The following is a 6886-nucleotide window of genomic DNA, read 5'->3' on the forward strand; positions in this document are numbered from 1 at the left end:
ATAATTGTCTTACTTAAAATTCCAATTGAAAATTTGGCTTTGTACTAAGACCTCACTAAGGCTCACCTATCAATGGTCATTGGGGTTTTGACAGGGCACTGCCCCATGGGTATCCATGCGGTACGTCTCAATATACTGGAAACTCCATCCTGTTGCAGCTGTATGGAGGATGATGAGGTGGAATCACCAAATCACTTTATGCTTGATTGCCCAGCTTTTGCCAGAACTAGGCGAAAGTAGTTCCGTCGCGACTCACCTGGATCTCCCGAGGATTTATCCAAAGTTGAGATCGGTATCATTCGGAGCTTTATCGTTGCTACCCAATGATTCTCTAAGTAGCTAGATCTAAGTCACCGTTATTTTTGGTGTATGTGGTATCACAACGGACCTTCGTGTTGTCCAAGTGAGCTATTCTTATCAGGGCAGCTACCACCTAACCTAACCTAAGACCTTACATCATTTGATAACGAAATAAAAAATAATTTAATATTGTCGACTAAAACTAACAATCCTTAACATTCTAGCAATATATGGGGTTTTGTGAGCTCGAGGCCTTGCTTTAAATAAAACACTATATTAATATTCATACATTTATTTGGTAGATATTTCGACTGTCGAATGTCGATCAGGCATTTACATGCAATCTTGAAAATGACTTCAGATTGAAGTCGAAATATCGACCAAATAAATGTATGAATATTAACAGTGTTTTATTCAAAGCAAGGCCTCGAGCTCACAAAACCCGACATTTTTTAAATAAACAAGGCCATCAAAAATCAAAAATGATTCGAGTAATATTGTAACGAATTTAGTGCAATTCCGCTTATTTGCAACCTTCTGCTAACGTTCGTATCGCTATGCTGTTGAATAAATAACTCCAATATTCAACAACCCAAAATGGTCTTTATTATACTATTTGAAAGTACTGCACAATTAAACTTCACTTCGCAACTGATAGCGTGTTTAAAACAAACTGATTGATTGTGCCTCAGCTGGTACTGCTTTTATACTCTTAGGTTTCCTCGTTGGCATATTTCTAGGCGTTTCTATTTCTAGAATTTACTACTTGTTTACCAGCTATAAATTTCTCAGCTATAACTACAGATGCACGATTATAGCTTCTCACATAGCCATATGCGCGTGTATATGTGAGTGATACTTCCAGCGTTGATTGCCTTCTTTTGGGAGTATCTCAGATATAATATGCATGTGTCTGTGCGTTTCTCTCCGCTGCTTGTATGGACATATGTGTAGACATAATGATTGATTTGTTTATGTGCATACAAGTCAGTACTTAGTATCGGATTAAGAGATGATAGTATCCCTTAGTGTTGCTAGTATTCGTCACTATATGTTCATTTTGGCGGCCACCTTGGTGTGATGGTAGCGTGCTCCGCCTACCACACCGTATACCCCGAGATCACACCCCGCGCAAAGCAACATCAAAATTTTAGAAATAAGGTTTTTCAATTAGAAGAAAATTTTTCTAAGCGGGGTCGCCCCTCGGCAGTGTTTGGCAAACGCTCCGGGTGTATTTTTGCCATGAAAAGCTCTCAGGGAAAACTCATCTGCCTTGCAGATGCCGTTCGGAGTCGGCATAAAACATGTAGGTCCCTTCCGGCCAATTTGTAGGGAAAATCAAGAGGAGCACGACGCAAATTGGTAGAGAAGCTCGGCCTTAGATCTCTTCGGAGGTTATCGCGCCTTACATTTATTTATTTATTTTTTATGTTCATTTAGAGAGTAAGTACTCCTACAACAATCAATATCAAAAAGATCTGCTTGACGTAAAGATCGACTTGGAACATTCAATGTTATGAGTTGTAGCAAGGGGGGAATCAATCCTCCCAAATAGCAAACCCTGCAAGGACAACAGACTACCAACTAACCATCTACTCGTGAGAGTGTGCAAATAAATTAGTTTACAGCGAGAAATTAATGAGGGTGGGTGTAGGTAAATTAAAGTTTAAATGCGATAAACGGATACCGTTTAGCGGGTTCAAAACCAAGGCGGCGATTCCAATTTCAATCTATCAAAAGCATTATAATCCATTTTTTGTATACGGGTCGTTAAACTCGCGGCTATTTTTTTTTTAATAAAAGCAAGAGACGAGTATGCCATGCCTTAGGAATAACATAATCTAAATGTTTCGTGAAAATGAAGCTCGTGTCAAAACAAGGAAGATAATTTATTGAGGATTGCACTGCGACCTTTGATCAATTATGCCCTCATCGCCTTCACAGCACCTCATCCAAGCCGACTTACTTGATGAACCCTAGCAGTTCTCTTGGCTTTAGGGATTGAATGTGGGAATGCTCTGGCCATGGGAAGCCTATAAACTCTCCGTCTTGAGATTTCAAATAGGATATGGTCCGCCGTCTCCGCTCATCGATCACAAAATCGACATGTGTTCCACAAGGTTCTGAAAGAATAGCAGTTAGGATTCTTATGTTAGGTTATCTTTCAGAGGCCTATTATTGCCCTATAGCGATTTGTGCTATAACCTCCTTACAGTATCTTAGATTGCCTCAAACCTGACGTATTGTGCCAGTATTCTACTCTCTATTCCTTCTCTTATAATAATATATGCCCCCTAATTTCCTGTGGACCAAGTGGCAGGAACGGCTCGAGACTGATGGGTTGTGCAGTTGCTGGCTCTCTGCCCAGAGGTTGTCCGCATGCTCATTATCCTCCACTCCCCTGTAGCCTGGGATCCCACAACAGTTCTACGTTGTGTGCTCTTTTATTGCAAACGACGAAATTGATTTGAGTGCGGCCTGGCTCTCACTGAGTATGGTAATTGTTTCAGCATTTCATGCTGGAGGTTAAGGTCAGCATAACTATCCGATCAGGCGATGTTGACCTAGAAATAATTAACATTTATATTCCCCCAGCCACCTGCTGTCCAAGTGGCTATCGCCCTGATATCAGTACGCTACTCTGTGGCGAAAACCGTCTTATCCTCGGCGATTTCACCCCTCACCCCCATCTCTGGCATTCCAATGGCAGTCGGTTTCCCGTCGGCTTCCTAAGGCAGTCGGTTCTATGTACCGGAGCGACTCGGGATTTTTCCCGACCAAGGACTGTCATTTCAGTGTGACCCCATTTAATCCGGTCCTGAGAAATGGTTTTGCTGCATCTGCCGGAAAAGAATCTTTTTAGGACGGTCATACTCTGTTCAGTGTGTCTCGTGCAAGGGATGGTTGCATCGGACAGGTTGTTCTGGGCTTGATCTCAAAACCCGACGTCCACGTAACTTTTATAAATCTTTTGTGGCTCCTTGCTGTTCACGCCCAAGGGCGTCCCGTAGTCTACGCCTAAGCGCCCCCCACCCCACTACCTTCCAGCAGCCCCGCTGCTCAGCAAGCCACAACAAGTACCCGCTGCTGCTGTTGTTGTTGTTGTTGTTGTTGTTGTTGTAGCTATTCTCGCCCCACCTAATACCCGCAACCAATCACAAATTGTCATCAATATCCTCTAACGGGAGTCCAAGGAAACTTGCCGTTTCAACAGGGGTGGACCATAAGGAAAGGGGTGTTAGAGGCGTTGGTTCCACATTACAATTGAAGAGATGGTTGGTGTCATGTGGGGACACATTGCAAGCGGGGCATACATTTTGTATGTCGGGGTTGATTCATATTTCTTTATTTCAGTCTATGGCATTTAAAGCCCTTACAGACTAGATAACAATGTTGAATTAAAATTAGATAATTATTTAATAGTATAGTACATAAGTTGAGTATAGACACAATAAAACTTACATGCTATAACGAGATTGACCAGTACATTTATCTGTTTGAAAAGATATCAGTAAGTATAGTTTTAAAAGTAAACTTAGAAAGAGCAAAATCAATAGCTGAAGAATCAGAGATGCGATTAAAGTCGGTCATAGCTCTAAGCAAAGGTGCGTTTGAGGCATAGAGGGTTCGGACACAATCCGTATAGAAAATCGGTATATTGCGAAGAGGCCTTATAGGGATATGGAATTGGGGACTCCTGAGGGGACAAGGTGCATCAACTACACCATTAATGATGTCATAAACAAACGTGAGCGATAGGACAGTTCTTCTGCATTCCAGGGACTCTAATTTGATAAGTGAGCACCTGGATTCATAAGATGGAATCGGTTCAGAAAAGTTCATCGAGCGCAGCGCGAACCGAACAAACGCTTTCTGCACACGTTCAAGCCTAACAATATGGCATTCATGATACGGCCTCCAAATAAAACAGGCATATTCCAGCTTCGAACGAACTAGTGCAGTGAACAATAACTTGAGGGTGTAGGGATCCGTGAAGTCTGTGCAGGAACGCCTAATAAAAGCCAGAAGTGAATACGCCTTAGCAATAGTAGAATTTATATGAGTCGTGAAAGAAAATTTCGAATGGAAGACAACCCCCAAGTCCTTTATCTCGTTAAGAGTTGAGAGGTGGATACCATCGAGAAAGTAGGAAGTGGGAATGAGGCCACGTGATTTAGAAAAGCTTACAAGAAAGCATTTGCCAACATTTAGTGGCAAGTTATTGGCACGACACCAAACAGCAACGTTGTCTAAATCAGATTGTATTTTACTCACGTCGTCTGAGTTTGCGATGGTATTAAAAACCTTTAGGTCATCAGCGTATAATAGAAAATTAGAGTGCTGGAAGCAGGTGGAAATATCGTTTATAAAAATTACAAAAAGTAATGGGCCAAGTATGCTACCTTGAGGCACCCCGGAGGTGGCTGTGAATGTGTTTGAAGAGTTATGTCAATAACCACAACACAGCTACGCTGGTGGAGGTATGATTTAATCCATGATAAAAACATCGAGTGGAAGCCCACGCGACTCAATTTAGAAATCAGGATAGAATGACTAACTTTATCAAATGCTTTTGAGAAGTCGGTGTACACAGTATCAACTTGACAACGGTCATTAAAAGAAGATATGCAAAAATCAGAGAAGATAGATAGGTTTGTTACAGTGGATCTACCGGCGATAAAACCATGCTGATTTTCAGTGATTAGAGGTTTAACAGCAAAGTACATTTTTTGTTTCACAATGTACTCGAATAATTTTGAAACAGATGATAATTTTGCAATGGGCCTATAATTCGCGACATTGTTCTTGCTACCACACTTGAAAATAGGGCTGATGAAGGTTATCTTCCACGCATCAATAAATTCGCCGCACTCTAAAGATTTGTTGAAAATTAAAAGGAGGGGAAATGCCAGAGCCAAACAATTTTTCAAAAGATAAGACGATAAGCCGTCAATATCAGTATGGGTAGATGATTTAATATTCTGGATTCCATCGACCATATCTTCAATTGATAGAGTCAGCGCACCAAAGTTAATGGGACTGTCAACCACAGTGGGCAACTCCTGCGGGTCTTCCGGTGGTGTCACGAAATTGGAGCAGAAGAAGGCTGCAAAAAGGTTGGCCGCTCCAGCTGTTGATGAAGCATGCTCAGAATTATAGATGACTGAGGCAGGGATACTTGAGCATCGTTTTTTGGACTTTACATAAGTCCAGAATGCCCTAGGGTTTTCCTTAATGTCGGATTCAAAATTACGAACATAGTTACCATGGAGCCTCTTGCCTAACGCTTTGAACGATTTGGAATAACGCAGGTATTTTTCTTTATACGCCATTAGCTTAGTGGCCTTGAATTTTTGTAAAACCTATTCCTCTGATTCTTAAGCCTCTTTAGTTTTCTAGTATACCATGGTATTCTGTAACACCGCTTCATTTTCTGAGGTATATTGTTCATGCAGATTTAATTTACAACGTTTTTAAATAAGTTGAAGCATCGAGCAAGATCACATCCCCAAAACAGGGCTTCCCAATCAACGGAAGAAACTTCCTGATATATACAGTCATAATTTCCACGTCTAAATGAAAAAGTAGGATCCTCATTCAGAGTTCCAATACTTTCGAAGTTATAGAATTCTACTTCGAGGATAAGCGGAATGTGGTGCAAACCAGAGCACGACAACGGTTCCAAGCATTCGGTGACCGTACAGCTAAAATTATCATTAAGAAAGACAAGATCAAGAATTCTCGACAGTTGATTGGTGAAGCCGTTGATCTGAGAAAGACTAACACTTGAGAAACTGTCAATAAGGTAAATCTCAGACGTGGTGTTTACATTGTTCGGAACTAATGAGTAGTTATTATCGACGTAAGACCATTCAATATTAGGTAAATTAAAGTCACCCAATATGCAAAAGTTACCACTATCACAAGAACGAACTAAATCAGTAATATTATCTATATGAGACTTATAAAGTGAGTCTAGACTAGACGGTGGAATGTATGACACACAGATAAAAATTTCAGAGATGCCGCGAACTGAGACACACAGTTGGTCCAAAAGCGAGTCTTGATCCTTCAGCTCCACAAGCGACGAGTTGATGTGCCGGCGTATGGCAATTAAAACTCCGCCGCCTCTAGAGTCCAGTTTTGGAAAAATCGCGATCCTTGCGATAGACAGTGTACAGATTAGAGTCAAAAACTCAGCATCAAGGAACTCAGGATTTAGCCAGGTTTCAATAAGAACAAACACGTCATAGTCGACAAGCGAACTCATATTGTACATTACGTTAGACTTAGTTCGCATTCCAGAGACATTTTGAAAGTACACTCAATTGCTTTTGGGTGCCATTTATGGAAATATTATCAACTCCTTGACCTTTTGAACAGGACGGTAGACAGCTATCAAGGTATGTGCTGCTCTCACAGCACAGGACTCTTAGTTTTTTGACGTACCTTATCAAAATATTTATCAGGAACCGATATTTTGAAGGAAGATATATCTCTCGCATATTTAAAAGTAAACTTGAAGACATTGATGCCTCTATTTTCAACTCCAAGCTTAGTGCAGATATAATTAGAAATGTCTTCT

The 6886-nt window shown here is 40.9% G+C and overlaps 1 protein-coding gene across 3 annotated transcripts in view; it reads right to left on the reverse strand.

Annotated features, from left to right (window-relative positions):
• The window catches only part of LOC137240033 (ATP-dependent RNA helicase vasa-like), a 213819-nt gene that overhangs the window by 184948 nt on the left and 21985 nt on the right, over nucleotides 1-6886 (reverse strand). The gene's annotated exons all lie outside the window — the stretch shown is intronic.

This window comes from Eurosta solidaginis, chromosome 2 (assembly GCF_040869045.1).
Source record: "Eurosta solidaginis isolate ZX-2024a chromosome 2, ASM4086904v1, whole genome shotgun sequence".
Taxonomy (NCBI): Eukaryota; Metazoa; Arthropoda; class Insecta; order Diptera; family Tephritidae; genus Eurosta; species Eurosta solidaginis.